We start from the raw sequence: 16,917 nt of genomic DNA on the forward strand, positions 1-16,917 counted from the left end.
CGTTTTTTGTTTTTTGTTTTTTTTTGCGGTGAAATATATGATGTTCCTGCGCGGTCAGAATTACCGTAGAGCTTATCTTGACCATTTTTTTTTTAGCACGAGCTGCTCATGTGGGAGTAATTAACACACAAATGTTCGTATTAAAAGCTATGCTTGACAAAGAATTAAGTCTTACAGTCCTGAAAAAAAGTAAAAATGTCAAAGTTAAATCATCGGGCCGCGAAACAAAATAGTAAGTGAGAATTTAGTTCTAAAAACTTGGATGTCATGTTCTCGTGGCACTCTGAGTTGAACGAGAATACCGCGCATCGAGTGGTCGGCGTGCTGGCGGTTGCGATGAAACTGTTCCTTGACCGTCGCACAAGCCGGAACATGACACTTTTTCGTGCCGTTTATGGGCGATTTCGCGTTGACCTTTGCTTGTTACGGTTCCAAAAGTTGTCAGAGTTCTACATGCAGTGAAAAAATCTACGTAACCAAGCGACGGCCCTAAGCCGGTGATAAGTCTGAGCAGACAGCGCTCGACAGCGCTTGTCTATGAGATGGATCCTTCCGATCTGCGACGGCTTGTCTGAATTCGCGGATGAATGTCTCGAAACTAACAACCACGGTACGAAATTCCAAAGGCACCGTTGTCTCACTGCGTTCCTCGTTCCAGAACTTGATTTCCTCCAGTAACACACCTTAGCTTGTGCTCAATAGCCAGCTAGTTGTGACATGCATGTCAGAAATACTGACATTTTTCGGTTGAATTCGAATTTAAAAAAAAAAGAATTCGCCATACTTTTATCGGTGTTCTTCGGCTTAAAGCGAAGAGTCGAACCCCAAAGTATACTCTGCATCATGGTCCGGATTAGGACCTCTGGTTCGAATTCGGTTGCTTCAGCTAGCCTTTGCCGGAGGTGGAGACCCCACCGTTTTTTTAAAAATCACCCAGCGAATTTCGAATATTCGGCACATCCCACTGATATCCTATGGACGTCGAAAATATCTTCTGTGAGCGCAGGCAGCATTTCATAGCTGAGATGTTGAACCAAGGATGAACAGCCGGCCATGATAATCACGATGTCCGCGCAGTCTCTCGGGACTCTCTAGTTTTCTCAAAATTACAAGTCTAAAGTATCCTCGTTGGGTTACACGGTGTTCGCTTCTGGTGACCAGGAGGTGACACAAAGTTGCTAATGTCCAGGGAAGCTCGGCATAAACTTAATGTGAAGAGCTATGCCAAGTTACCAAAATAATCGCGAATCGGCTTGTCGCGAAGTCCTGTGCAGTCAACGGAGTTCAGCCTAAGAAAACTGCTCGAAGGCACACTTACGTAATACGCAATATCAGCTTTCTTGTCTTGCAGAGAGAACAATTCACCCGGCAAAAAACTTCTCCACGCGTTTCGCTTGGCCTGCTTTGAAAGCAGTGCCCTTGAACAAGAGCTATAAGGGTATACGGCTCGCTCAAAGAATCCCTCAGAAGTTAGAAGATTGTTGCAGGTGGTAAACTACTGGTAGTGTATAGTGTCTTCTCTTCTATTGTATGTTTGAGGATATCGCCTCTCTGTAGGAATCGAGCATTCGGCGCAGTTAGTTGTTTTAAAATGAATTGTTGCTCGCTCGTGACTGTGCTGCATTGCATTTCTTTTGTCCTGTATTGCCCTCCCGCTTGGTTTTAAACGACTGGTATGTTTTAAATAGATAAAATAAGTAAATTTCGTGAGCGAAATGCATGCAGTGTCAGCCGAACTGAAATACTGGCATCACGCAGCTGCAAGCCCTTTGAGAGCTCACCCGTCGCGTAGTAGTAGTAGTGGTTTTTATTTTGCATTGAATATGGAAGGTAAAATAATTTTTTCTACCCCGGCATCTGCTATCGCTGCTGGAAGCACCTGAGCTGGGGCAGCGGAAATAAAGGATAGCAGGCAGTGTGTAGAAGTGAAAGGAAATGGGTGAGGGGATAGTAGAAAGGACAGGGGTTCGGTGATTCGGTACTGTCGTCTGGCCTTGTTTGGCGTGAACCAGTCCTACTGCACGCAGAGCTCGAATAGCGCTTGTACAGGGTGCGTCAAAATTTCCCAGGCCACGGGATCTGCTTTTCAGCAGTATGCGCTCTGGCACTTAAGACGCCTATGAAGCTATCAAGGTTATCAGACGTGAGAATGACACTTCTACTCCTTCAATCACTTTGAGGATCGGGTGTGTTGTAGATGCCATCCTACACGGTTTAACAATCAGACCGTGTGGACCGGGAACTTTTGACACACCCTGTATGGACTAACAATGGGAAGCCTGTTGTCTGGAAGCCAAAGAAATGCTGCATCTCGCATGAGCATCTAAATGTAGAGTTTCGGCACGGTGCGGTGCTTTCTTGGGGCAAGGGACAGGGAAGAACCCGAAAAACTGTTGTCCATCACGACCGATGCAACAAGCCTGTTCCTGTTCCTAAAAACGTGAGCTGTGCTTTTCTAAATGGCTTCATGCGTGAACATTAAGACGTTCTCGAGCTGCTGCGATCACATTCTCGTATAGAGGCAAAAATAAAAACGACAAACAAACGTTCTTATTCCCACGCCTTTGAAGCGTGTCAGGCAGGAGCCGAAAGTGCGTTCGTGTGAGGATACGCACAGTTGCGATGCCTTTTTTTTTCTTGGTTTCTGTAGTGGTTGGAGCTGTATTTAGTCTGTGAAGACATTTTTTGAAGCTCTTGCTTTCTGAGGCTACGCGGGAACAAGGTCTTGCTGCTGTAGTGGCACCAGTGCTCAAAAATATTTTTTAAATTCTCATTTACACCTAATTTGCCTCATACGTTCAGGTTCATATTTGGCATCTGGTTCGCTGCGGCTTCAGTACGATGTTCGCCTGAATTTGCATGGAATGGGAATTAAAATCATTTCATTCTTTAAAAAAAAAATGCGCTGAACGATCACCCTAAGTGTGCTGCGAATGGAAGCTACAGCTGCATGTACCCCGACACGTGACAGAAAGACACGCTGTATGCGAGTACTTCCCAATCGGCACCATGATCACGGACAGCTGCTCGCTTTGCACTCGTTTTATTTCTTGATCAGAACTTACAAACGGCTTAATGAAAACATTAGTCAGCGCAGTACGCATCAACTTTAAGTCCACGACCTCAATATTTATGTGGCCGATGTTGAAATAAAAAAGAAAAGGAACTGAAGTTGAGTTTCAATGCGTGATGTGGTATGACGCGTTTTCTGTACATCCTGCGCGTGAAGCGCCACTTCTACAAAATATTGCACCCCGGAATGCTTCAAGCTTTTAACCATTACGAACAAACCAACCTAAATATTTTTAGACATAATCGAGAGTCCCGTTTTATCGCGACGAAAGCAATCACTCCGGAATGTTTTCATGCGGCATATGTCCATAGTTATAACCATGAATAGTCATAGAAGCACTCAATGATCGTAAACAAGCGATGGCTCATGATGTCATTACGCTGGCAATAAGTCCTTATTAAAGTTATCACCTGTCAATTGTATATCGGTAAAGAACCTGAGCAACTCTTCCTTCCGTATGTACTTGTACTTACTGAGCCCTTAATACGCGTTTTTTCCTTATGCTTTGTGCTAGGCATATATAAGAACTGCGGTTCTTCTCAACGGAAACAGTATGACCTCTTAAAGTAGCGAGGCATCGACAACCGACGATCGCTGGTCAAAACAGCGGCGTTCGGCGTTATCTGAATCCTCCGCTCGCAGTAAACACATCGCGTATAGTATACCGCCGAACACGATAAAGCGGCGCCTCCTATTTGCGCAACCCTTCTTTCGCGCGCTGCCAGGAGGTCAATGTAGCCCCACTTCGTCCCACTGAATACGACGGGGGCCAGATTTAATGGAGTGGTCTCATTCGCTCGGGGCTGCTGTGGGTTCGCCGCGTACTAGCGGCATTCTAATGAGCCCTCTCGTGTTGTCCGTGGCGGTTCTTTACCGTTCCCGCGGAAAGGGTTTTTTTTTTTTCTTGATGCAGCTTTCCGCGGGCGACTTTCCTCATTAACTTTTGTGTCCAACTGAATAACAACGGCAGTTCTGCAAAACCAACAACACTGCTACCTGTTGGCCGCCCGGCCGGCCGAGGTCGCTCCGTATAAAGGCCTTTGTCTCGGTCGGCTGTCGCGCCGAGGGTCCTACTCCTGTCATCCTGTCATCCCGATAGGCGGTCGTTTGGAGCCCGTCTCTCTGTCCCCCTCGACCTAGCGTCCCGCATTAAATCTGCAGAAAGAGAGGGGGAGAGAACATTCTATACGAACGACTGGTAAATATGCTCGTGGATGCACAGCTGCCTGCTTCGCTTCCCAGTATCTACATCAGACACCCGCTGTAAGGCAACGAATCGCCTCCTGCAGGCTGAACAACCGTAGTTTGCATTTGGTTATTTGTTCGCTCACACCCATAACCACAGGCCGCGTCCAACGTCTGCAGAAGTCCTCTCTCATAGAGGTCGGCCCGTGGCCGTCGCCGCGATGCCATTACAGAGCATAGGCCGGGCCCGCAGGGAATCAGAGCGCTGCGGACGGCCGTTTTCGCCCAGGCAAACATGGGCGTCGGACATGGTGGCTGGCGCAGCCATGCGTTCTCGGACCGCGCCGCTGTGTTTCCGCTCACGAGACGGCGGAGCGGGCAGATGTCGGTGAAACGGAGTGACCGCCTTGCATGCGTTTACCGTTGTGACATATGGCTGTTCTCGCCCCTCTCATTGTTTGCTGCAGGAGACGAACGAGATAACGCGAACGAGGCGGTGATTTGTCGAAGTTCGCTCGGAAGACGTTTGTATCAGTCGGAACCCCACAAATGTAATTGAAGTTGCTGTTATTCCTCAGGAGGGGCAATACTCAGTAGATGGCGCGGTCCATCGTCGAATCGGAAGGACGCGGGTAACGCCACTGACAGTATATATAAGGCGGTGGACGGTTCTAAGCACACCGTGCTCCGGTAGCACGAACACGTGCGACGTCGCGCGGTCGATGCCATGCATGGTGAAACGGCCAGTGCACGAAACATTGATTTATTAACCCCATACCGACTTTTTTATTGCGTCATTCCACCTGCTTCTCCGCAGTTGACGTTTCCTGCCAGTCATGTAACCTCGGCAGCAGGGTAGCCCCGTTCGCAGCGCGCGGAAATTTTCGCGGCAAAACACAAGAGAAATGCCCGGAGCGACAACCCCATGATTCGCGTTCCAAGAAAACTGCCGGCGCTCCAATTGGGCGCGACCGGCGCTCTTGCGCGCTCCCGCCTCCAAGTATGTACAATATTTGTCCGCGTTTTTCTTGCTGTTGCCTCGAAGCGGCTTCAAGCTCGGAGCTTTGCCCATACAAAAGCCTTCCATTGTTCACCGACAAGCAACGTGCGTCGGGCGGAATGAAACTTAGTTGGCTCCGGAAAACAAGTGACGAGACGCAGGATCTGGGCCGATAAGCCGGCGGTGCGCCGTGTCCCGCGCCTATACGCGCCACGACACTGGCCTCAACAATGGCAGCCGCCTTCCAGGTTTACGTGCGCGCCGTACCCTTGACGCGGTCGGAACACAATCGGCGCTGGGTGGCAGTGCGCTCCGGGTGCGCTACAGTACGCGCACGAGTGAGTATAGTATACCACCGCGCAGCCAACCGGGCACCCGGGCGCTCCGCCCGTGTGTTCGCCTCCTATACGGGGCGCTCTTTGTGTCACGCCGCTGGCCCGCTGCTACCCCGGCGGGGAAATATGCGCGCCGGCGTTTTGTAGCCCGGCTTGTATAACTGCCCCTGCTATCTGCGACTCGCAAACAATGAGCGATTAGGAAAGTTCGCCACGGTCCCCCTTCCCTCCCTCCGTCACGGAGGCAAGGGACACACGCTACTCGCACGCGAAAAACGCCGCCGAGCGGCCGCTCTGACCTTGGCACGGTCGAAGCCCCGCTGATCTTGCGGCGAACGAGAGCGGTGGGGACGTGTCCGGCGTCGATAATAGACCGATTTCACAAAGCCTACTGCGCATGCGCGCGTTTACCGGAAGTAGCCAGCCGCCATCTTGGCTGTAGTCCTTCGTGGCGTCGTCTGCACGACAGCCTACATTACTTTGCGCTTTGACTGGCATTATAGCCGGCCGCAGTAGCTTTCCGCCGTTTCGTTTATTGTGTTGAGCTCTATAAAGGAAACAGGCTCCACGGCGGAGTTTCGAGGGGTGCAATGCTAATCGCGGTAGGAGCAGCGCAGAGAGGGTGGTCAGTTGCCGCATGAAGTGGACTGGCCGCGGTGGCGACGCTGCATTTGTTCCTCGAACCTTGCTTTGGAAAATGCGGCAGGTGGCGATAAAAACGCGCTTGACCGCCGCTTTCGTTAATTTTGTCAGCAGAACATTTGAACGCATAGCGATGCACGCGATTTAGTTGACGTTTTCAGACAGTATTTACATTTCTTGCCACCTCATTTTGCTGTTTCAGTATTCGCTGTATTCACCAAGGCATTCGCTATAGACGTGTCACACAGCGTTTGTTGCCTTTATTTTTTCATCATAGCCCTTGGTCGAAACCGGCCATGCGATTGTTTTTTTTTTTTTTGTTCACGTAAACACATACATGTATTCACGACGTGCTCGGCGGGTCACCAGCAGGAAAGGTGAGCGATTCGAGGGAGCTATGCCGTTTTTCTAAATGGAGATGTGACAAATGCTTGTGTTCAGTACAAAATAAGAAAAGGAGAAGCCAATCGGGGAGCTTTTGAGTACGCCTCATTAGGGTTTAGGGGATTTTAATTTCGTGACGAATAGTTTTATTTTGATTATTGATACACTAATTACTTTTTTATTTAGGTTAGTATAATCTTCTGCCAGGGCGTCTCCCGTACGACTCACTTTCGCTATTTTCGCAGTACGAGTCTGAACACGTTGACTGATTGGTAAACACTAGATGGCCTTTTTTATCGAAAACAACTGACAAAATGTGGGTGATATCCCGGCATAAATGACATGTGGCTGTTACTGGAATACCATGTATGCTCAACGACCAGTGAACAACAAAACATTGGAAATTATTCCACATTTCGGCAGTGTTATAGCCTCGCTTTCTCATTCCGTGAAATAGAGAAAGCATTATCGCTAGTATGGGGGCTCGAGACATCAGGAGTGAATACGGGCACCAAGCTAACATTGTGGATTCCTGAATATAACAATAAATCTGAGCACACTTGTTCCCTTACAACCTCGCACACGGCAGAAATCGCTGCAAAGAAGGCTTGAGGACGCAGCACGAAGGCAAATCCGATTGCCTCCTTTTTAACAATTTAAGGGACTGCCTCAAAGCTGAGCGCCGCGTAAAAGGCATTTAATACAGTTCAGAACTTGAAAATTTGTCATTGTCCACTGATCAACAGGGACAGTACGGCTAAATGTACTGAACAGCACTTCTTCGGCTGCATCTCGTGAACAGCTTCTACGCAATGTCGTTTGGACATTTCTCTTCTAGAAAACGGAAAATCCGGGACGCTCTGCTTCGCACAGTTGTCGGAGCTCACGACACACCTCAGGTGAACGCACTTGTCCCGCAAATACAGCATTCACGCAGAGAAACACCGTGTGGCAACGCAAACAGGGCTGCTTCTCGCGCGTGCGCCACGCACCGCGCTGACGCGGCCGCCGGCCGGAGTACCACAACTCCCAGAGTGCATCGCGGCGGCGGTGGCGTAGCGCAACTGCTTGTGAAATCGGTCTATTCGCATCCTTTCGACGTGGTTCCGCACGCTCTCATTAGCCAAATGATTTTTCGCCAACCCGACCTCTTTCGCTTCTAATGAGAGTCGCCCATAGTGTGTACTGTCAAGGCGTGTCTTTGTTCAGCGTGCCAGTGATCTTGAGCCGCGGGCCGGCATTACGTGCAGCGAAGTCGCCATTGGCGCTGTCCTTCTCGAAAGCGCTGCCGCAGAATGCACAAAGGGCGCAGAGCGCTTGATTTCTTCGCTGCCGCTCCGCGCTGGGGTGCCGCGAGTATAAGCGCTCTAATTGAAGTTGTTGGAAAAACAGACGCCGTGCATACTTAGCATTGCGGTCGTGAAAGCGGGCAACGAGATCATCGGCACTCTCCTTGCCACTTTCGCTCTCCGCGGGTGGACGCAGCGTTGCGGAGTTAAACGCGCTCACGAACGCTAAATTCGCCTCGTGATAGACGCGTCCTCGTGGCGAGACAAGAAAGAAGTCCCTAATCCAAAACGTAGTAATTACTACCGGAACATTTAAGCGACTCTTCAGTCTGGGTGGGTGTTAACAGTTCGGACAGCGCACTGACATCGCCCTAGTAGAGCCTCTATAAAGCTTGACTAGGGTGCTCAAGTCACGTGCGACCATTGTTGTTGCTTTCTTAGCTTATCAGAACCTTAATTAGGAGCAAACCACTGCTGATATGAAAGTATATGCTCAGTTTCAAGGACTCTATAGCCGCCGCGGTGGCTCAGTGGTTATGGTGCTCGGCTGCTGACCCGAAAGACGCTGGTTCGATCCCGGCCGCGGCGGTCGAATTTCGGTAGAGGCGAAATTCTAGAGGCCCGTGTACTGTGCGATGTCAGTGCAAGTTAAAGAACCCCAGGTGGTCGAAATTTCCGGAGCCCTTCACTACGGCGCCTCTCATAGCCTGAGTCGCTTTGGGACATTACACCCCATAAACCAAACCGCTTTCAAGGACTCTTCTTTCAGCCTGGGGCACTCGCAAACGTGGGTATACAACACTTGGGTGCAGAGCAGCACGGGAGCTCTCGGCCGACAGCTGCGGCGAGGGCTGCACACGGCGACACCAAATATCTCGCCCAGTCGAAAATTTTGCCCCGTTTTATAATGACCTGAGTTCACTTACCTCCCGGAATTTTAATGGCAGTGCTGGAGCTAGTACGCAAAAAAGTCGAAAGAAATTCTATCTCTAGTTCGAACGGTAGAGCGCTTATAGTTTAGTGAAGCATCCCATGCTGCAGCCCGTGTTCCGCAGTAAGCCGATAATAACGATACAAAATCCTGAACCCTGTTTGCAGCCACGCAGTTCTATGCTGCATACCAACTTATCAGGCACCCTTCTCCACCGACGCGCATGACTCCTTCCTTCTTTGCGCCGTCGGACTTGGCTAAACATCTCCGCCAAGTCTGGACGATACGGAACATTACCAGCCAATGCAGTTTTAATTATAGATCGAAATGGCGACGTCAAGGGCGGAGTACTTGCGGGATATATATGCACACAATGAACAGCTGCGCCTAGTTGAAGCCATTACGTCGGAGCACTGATGGCTGGCACAGGTCTGCTGGTTCTCTCTTTATACCTCGCAGTCCTGGGCACGCAAATTCAAGCTTCTCGAATTAACGACGGCATGCCTCAGTTCGAGCCAACTTCATGTCCGCAGTCGAGGTCGAATGAAGATCTTGGTAGAGACGTGTCCACCGTGGAAACGTAGGCTGTTTTCCTCGTGTGCTCCTCGCTACTTAGTCTTGGAATCAGAGTGGAGAGCTTTGAAGAGTGGTTAAATGTTATACCACGCCTGTTCCTTTCTTCAAAGTGCTTAAGTGGTTAGGCGCAACTCTCGCCATTGTATTGCATGGACCAATCGGAAGAATGTCGTGTAGTTGTACGGAGAGGGAGTAAAGGCTGTTTTTCTTATATGCGTCTTATACGCGGGTGTATATTTCCTCACCTGATGGTATCGTGCACAGCTAGCCTGTGCAACGTCTATTTTCCAGAGGGGCTTCGGCTTGCGTGAGACCGTTAGCGGTGTTGATGAACATCTAATCTCGACGTCAAAGTTAGTCGCCGTACATTAATGTCATATACAACGTACCTCACCTCGTTTTCATGTGCACCTTCTTGCACGCTCCTTTGCATTCAACTCGAAGCAAATCTGATGGAGCCTCCAACACACCGTAGCAGATATCTGTAGGAATATCCTTACCATCGCAATTTTTTACCCGAATATAACATGCGACGAATGAACGCGACTGTGCTCATATATTTCTTTTGCGTAATCCATATGTCATCATAATTATGTCCTCATATATTCATTTTATTTTTTTTATTCTCAGATTCTTCCGAATTTAAATTTGCAGTCCAATGACCACTCGGAACACAGCAAGAGATTTGCAATATGCAAACCTGTACTAACTTGCGTTGCAGCCTACAACGGACACAGATGGTATATAGACTTTGTGCACGCACTTTACTCGTCCCTTTTATGTTCATCTTGGGCCATGGAGGCAGCGAAAAGGATATCTGCTCTAACTAGCCTTCGCGTACAATCCTTCTTCCTCTTGACGCCTGAAGTTCCGACGGAGTCGCCTTCGTACTCAGAAACTTCAGTTAACAGATACCAGTCTTTAAAAATCAAATTCTGCGCAGCTTTCACTCGTCACTGCGCACCCTTTCTTGGCTACATTTTGCCTGCTGCTCTTATTTTCCTTCCACGGCGGTGAAGCGAGCTTGCGCGGTTCTACCTTGCCCTCGCTTCAAGAGCGGCGCCGCCATAATCACCACAAACGCGCCGCTTGTTAATGCACCAAGTACGCGTACGCAATCCCATACCTGCTTGTTTCTTTAATTTTTCTGGAGTCTTTTTGTCCACCTTATGAAAAACGGGTGCGCAGAGCGGGCGTCAAAAGGTATTTACTAACGATACAAATAAACACCACCGCACGAGAGCGTATACTTTCCGAATCCAGCTGGGTTTTACGACCGCCTCACTACATTAAAACCCGCGCACTCCCCAGGACGACTACCGGCAAGGGCAGGATGCGCCAGTGCTTCGCATAGCTGTCCTCTGTGGTAAACTCCGCTGCCTGCTTCTGGGTGCACCCGCCGCCGTGCAGCTGAAGGCCGGCAAACCAGGGAAGCGAGGGGCTCTTCCGAGCCCCGCGTTCCGCCAGCGAAGCAGCTCGGGCTTCCTGGGAGCGCTCACGCTTTCCGCTGTGGCCGCGCCAGCGTCTTCGTGGTGGACGAAAAGTCGCAGCTCGGCGGCCTTCGTGTGACCTCATTTACATGCACCTGTCCTTCTTCATGGTTCCGTCGGCGCTCGTACACTGTTTACGTCGTAAACCACAGCCGCATACTTGCGCGTTCTTTGTCGCTATTCTCGAAGCATTAGTACATTTCGAGCATCATAAACAGCTGTACACTTGCGTGCCCGTCAAAAGGAGTCGAGTAGGCTACAAATTCCTTACTGTTATCATTATGTTCCTCTGTCCTAGAGCTCTGCCCCAGTGTAGGTGCAAATAAAGCACTATCGAGCACCAAATGTTCATACCAGTCGCAGCCTCTCCGGAGCGTTCATATAGCAGGCAGATTGGTTGTACAGAGGAAGAGAAAAGACTGCTAATGTCTTCCAGCGGTTGTGGGAAGTTGGAAAGAGAAGGCAAAAAAAAAAAAAAGATAATGGTCAAGAAGAAGTTCGTGATTTTTGAACTCTCCGTGATTTCTGTCAAATATTTAATTTTGTAGACAAATTGGACTCTTGGGTGTAGACCACTGGCGTAGAAAAATGGTACACTATATTACAGCCTTCCTGCTGCCAGTGTAATCAAAGAGGCAATAACTGATGGCACCGTGAACAAGTATAGGATGTATTAAACCTCGCGACTACCTTCAGTAAGAAGCTAATCAAGAAAGCGTCGATGAAAAGTGTGTTGCAATGGATAATTTTCGTGTCTATATGTTCTGAATCTATACCGTGATGGAAAAAGTGTTGATTTCAAATCTCTTGAAAAAATACAAATAAAAAATATCACGTACGCAAATGTGCATTAAATGAATCACGACAGGTCCAAGAGCGAAGTTGTGTAAGCGACCGCCTGGCCCGAGCGAGAAGTTTCGCGCAGTAAAATCACAGTAGCCCTTATTTTTTCGACGAAGTAAGTCCATTGCGCAAAAAAGGATTGCCTCCTTCCAAGAGTATCCAAGAACCAACTCCTGGTAACAGTGGCTTCCGAAATAAACAAATGCGGTTCTGACATCAAAGGGCACTGACAAGGGGCTTTTAGAATTTGACAGACATGCTGGACCTGCGTCTGAGCGTTTAGATGCTGAATTTGTCCGACAGACGCGAGATCGACGTATAGGCGACGCCACCATTGCTGTTCTATCTTTTTTTTTTCTTACAGTGTGGATAGACAGCTGGCAGCGCTCGCAGAAATGTGCGCGGCGGTGGTTTGTTTCCAAGTTTACGGCGGGTTTTCTGCCGAACAAAATGTGCCCTCTGCTCTGAATGAGTAATATACCGTTTAACGTGTTTCAGTTTTGCACACACGAACACACACGCACGCAGAGAGAAAGAAAACGTAGAACTGGCACGCGCTACGTAAAATAAGCACGGATTTTCGGGAAACAGAAGGCTGCCCCCTCCTCACCGTTCACTCATCAAAACCGAGCAGGTGGTGCAGGTTGTATGGCGTCAACTAAAACCACCACCATGCCATTCCCTTTCCCTTTCTCCCTCATATACACGGAGAGGACAAATCTCCAACCTTTCAATTGTGCCCAAGCACCAGAGAGGATTTTAAGCATACTTACTAAACTTGCCCCTCACTTTACTAAACTCTTACTAAACCAGCCCCTCCCTTTCACAGGTTAGAATCACGGGAGCGACGGGAGGCTGCTCTGCGCTGCTCACATACGGAGCTACAGCTTCGCATCGTGGGCTGGTCCTTGAAGGTCTCCGTGGCCCAACAGTGCCCGGTCATCTCCCGAGGCCCTGTCGCCGTCCTGCTCAATCTCCATTCCCCTTCACCCACCCTGATCTGATCCACTGAAGTTCATGGTTTATTGGGGTTTAGTGCCCCAAAGCGACTCGGGTTATGAGGGACGCCGATCCACTGAAGTGGCTCAGATTAGTTCATTAGCTCAAATACCGGCCGACCGACCGACCGACCGAGGGCTAACATGCATCCACAGAACTCCTGTTTTGTCGTTTACTCATGTGGGCCTGGTATTTTTTGTTGCGTCGCACTTCCCTAATGACACCTTCGCTTTCTGTTCGCCTTTTCATGGGTGTGCAAGTCACTGCCTACTTCCGCTGCAGTGATATACTTATAACCTGCTTCATTTCTCAGTTGCAAACATTCATTTCTTTTCAATTACGTTGAAGCGCAGGCGACGCATAAGTTCCTGCGAAGGCACTGCGAAAGACTGCGCACGAATGAAGTAATTAGGCTTGCGCAAGGAGTTCTGACGGGAAAAAAGATTTATTCAGCACTGTAATCATCGGGTATCGGCTTCCATTATTATGCAGACATAGTTTTAGAGATATTCGCAAAACAGGTATCTGAAGGAAAACCTTCTCTATTAATTCATTGTCCCGAAACAAATGGACTGTATTTGCGTTCATGACGTTTTCAACACCTCTTATCGCCAAGTTAAAACCGCCACGATCGAGGTATAGTTAGGCGCGTAGGATATTCAGTGCTATCATACTCAGCGTTCACAGGCTAATGTGTCACACATGCCGCTAATATTCTCCTCTTAATCTTGACCTGCCGACCCGCCGTCGTAGTTCAGTTCATGGTTAGCGCGCTCGGCTGCCGAACCCGAGGTCGCGGATTCAATCCCGGCCGCAGCGGCCGCGTTTCTATGGGGGCGAAATGCAAGACGCCCGTGTAGTGCGATGCCAGCGCACGTTAATGAGCCCCAGGCAGTCGAAATTAATCCGGAGCCTTTTACTACGGCGTCCCTCATTTCCGACTTCTCGCTTGGGATCTTTACCTGTCAAGTACAAAGGGCTTGTACAGGAAAGAGTTCTTAACCGAATGGCAACATTACCAGGCCGGCGGTAGCATACGTTTATCTATTTTGATCCCGTAAGGCTTTCGGTGACATCTAGGTGCAGGGCATGATGAGTGTTCACACGTTTGCGCAGTTCGCTTGACAAAAATTTGCTCACTGCTCCGCTTTGACAGATGCGCAGTAGCCGTCAAAGTTATCAACAACAACAAAAAAAAAAGAATGTATAAACGCCTTACGTGCAAAGTCAGGTGCATAATATTACGGAACACGCTTTGGCAACTCTTCTCGCACCTTCCCCAGCAAAAATTTGGAGGTACGCTGTACATATGCTAGGAAATGCTGCTGGTGCGCTCGCATATAAACATCAGAAACCTTCTTATTTTTTTAATGGGAAAGCATATGAGAAAACCTCAAACACCGAAGCATGCCCCATACTATTTTGGCCGCACCTGTTCCTTTAAAAAGCAGTTGACATAGCGGGTGCGAGTACCTGCCGAATTTCGAGTAATGACTGGCGGGTATATAAAGTCGCTGGACAGCTGATGTCAGCTGTGGACGGCATCGACCCATTAGTTTGCTTTCGCACGACACCTAACGCCGTCGTAGATGCATCGGAAACGCCGCGCGGCAGAGAACCTGAAGCGCCGTGGAGCGACGGAGGATGTGATGATCCCGCTTGACGTTCTCCACGTGGACAGTTATTGCCTTCATTTCAGCGTGGGATGAAAGCGTTGAACCCTGTTCGCATTTTTGTCCGAGGCGGCAAACGAGCAAATGGGAGCTCACTGAAAATACGAAGCTAAACAATCGCCAGGAATGCATGAAGTATGCGCGCGCGTACACACTGCTGGCTAGCAGACGACGCGAGGAGACGTCCATACTATAGGGAATGTCATCGTCTTTTCTCAGCCATGTAAAGGGGCCCTTATGGCACAGCTAAAAACCAAAAAGGTATCCAAAGGTGAAGGCACGGGTTCTCCTTACCTTGGCTCAAGGGGTGATATGAGTTCTCCGCAACACGGCTGATAGACAAACCCGGTTGCCTGGTTACTTTTGGCAAAGACGAGGCACTTGGCCCTCCTGCCCCTTTCGCTACCTGAAGGCATTTTTAACTCAAGCTTCATCGCAACCGGACGGGTGTATCTTGTTGGTTTGTTTGGTTTGTTGGGGTTTAACGTCCCAAAGCAACTCAGGCTATGAGGGACGCCGTAGTGAAGGGCCCCGGAAATTTCGACCACCTGGGGTTCTTTAACGTGCAGTGACATCGCGCAGCACATGGGCTTCTAGAATTTCGCCTTCATCGAAATTCAGCCGCCGCAGCCGGGATCGAACCCGCGTCTTTCGGGTCAGCAGCCGAGCGCCGTAACCACTGAGCCACCGCGGCGGGGCGGGGTGTATCTTGTGGTGGCCTGTTAATTCTGCCTGAGTGTAGGAAAAAATGTCCCTGGAAGATACACCCCCGGAAAAAAAGTCGCCAAGTGAAAAACCACCCAAAGTTAGAATTCTTCTGGAACCCGCTTGACAAAAAATTGTCCTCTTTCTACTCCTTCTTCACTTTGAGAATGGATGTAAGTACGAAGTATTTTGCAGTACAAGATCACACTATAGTCTGTAGTGCAGGCCGAGCCAAGTAAAGCCACGCCACAAAGAGCTTAAACTGGGGATGACTTCACTGAAGCGCCGAACGATCCAGAGACGCACTTGACCTCTGCCTGTCCCTTTCCGCCGCCATCATTTTTTCTAATGGCCGCCCCGTGATAGGTGGGCGGTGGAGGTGTGAATATACAGGCGGGATTAGACTTACACTGGACTGTCGGAAACTGCTTCTCCTGAGATACTGGTTTAAACTATTGTGTCTCTGCCACTGTTCCATAAGGGCAGTGTCCTTCTAAAGATTTCAAGAGTTATTGTGACACTGATCGCCACTCAGTTCGGAAGCCCTCAGGGTATACGATGACAGCCATTACGTTTCGTATAGCACCAGCGAGGAGATGAACGCCCGGAATCTGTACGTTGTTAAGCCACTTTCCCGCCGATGGGTGGAATCGCTGTAGCGTACAATGTTGCGTTGTTTGTCCTGTGTCCTCCATCAAGAGTGTCCGAGTGGGTGCTCCACATCGCAGGGGGATAAATGGGAGGCGTTCGCCGGAAAGTTACCATGCTTTAGCTCTTTGCTCGCCAGTAGGCACCGGAAACATTATGTATCAAAGCAGTCTAGTATCTCTCGGGCAGCTTCTGCCATTAGTCTCTTGGGGAACGGTTGACAATTAGAACACCTCTGCAGTCTTTACGCTTAGCACAGCACCAGCAAGGACAAGTGTCCAGTTTAGAGCGCAATGCATACCGTTACTCACGTAACGTAAGATAAGCTGAGCACCAGGCCGGGGGAAAGCTTGTACCCATTACATAACCGGTGGGTACTCGGCGGCACTGAGGTCGAACCCCCCAACTCCCGCACGAGAGGCGGATGCACATATCACTGGGGGGTTACGGGACATTTAGTGGCACCGGTTTCGGGACATTTTTTCTTGCTTCGAAACTGAGGACATTTTTTCTGGGGATGTTTTTTCCGGGGGCATTTTTTTCCGGGGACATTCTATCCGGGGACGTTTTTTCCGGAATCCGTTCTGCCTGTATGCACGGATGAAAAGCTCTTGTACGCTTCCAGTTGCCATCAATTTTTCTTAATGTCATACACGTAATGATGCAACTTTTTTTCTCTGTTGCATCGTTCATACAACGACGACCTCGTTTCGAAATTGAGGCTTCGGTGAACCCGGACTCGTCACGCCCGGACACACGCATGAAGTCGTCGAGAACACGCAACGATCCTTAGCGGCTAACGTCCTTGCAAGTGATGGCAGTTTAGCGGTGCAGCCATTAGCACCGCCCTAGCCATGTTAAGACAAACCATGCTGCGGAATTATTGCGGAAGTTCTGTCATCACCTGCACACCGCTTTAAATGCGCACACCATGGTGTGCAAGGTATAAGTGTCAGTTCAGCGCACGCAGTTTATACGATCTTCGTTTTCCTCTCGCGAAAATGTCGCCGCCGATCCCGGGTCTAAGCCCTACATTTCAGAACTAGCGTCGTGACACCGCAGTAACCTCGCCACGATAGTCGTGAATGGGATCGTTCGGTGGCGAAGCGAGAGTCGCTCAAAGCGGGTGCCCTGCGGGCGTCGG

The 16,917-nt window shown here is 49.5% G+C and overlaps 1 protein-coding gene across 2 annotated transcripts in view; it reads right to left on the reverse strand.

Moving 5' to 3' along the window:
- Positions 1–16,917, reverse strand: part of LOC149350493 (uncharacterized) — an 85,976-nt gene that overhangs the window by 47,598 nt on the left and 21,461 nt on the right. Inside the window, exon 1 of one of the 2 annotated variants that reach the window (XM_089579528.1) lies at positions 4,070–4,123. The exons of the other annotated variant lie outside the window; for it this stretch is intronic. The gene's annotated coding sequence lies outside the window, so the exon portion shown is untranslated. Of the gene's footprint in view, positions 1–4,069; positions 4,124–16,917 lie in introns of those variants that run through there. 2 annotated transcript variants of the gene reach the window in all.

This window comes from Amblyomma mixtum, chromosome 3 (assembly GCF_055824585.1).
Source record: "Amblyomma mixtum isolate Tamu chromosome 3, ASM5582458v1, whole genome shotgun sequence".
Classification (NCBI taxonomy): Eukaryota; Metazoa; Arthropoda; class Arachnida; order Ixodida; family Ixodidae; genus Amblyomma; species Amblyomma mixtum.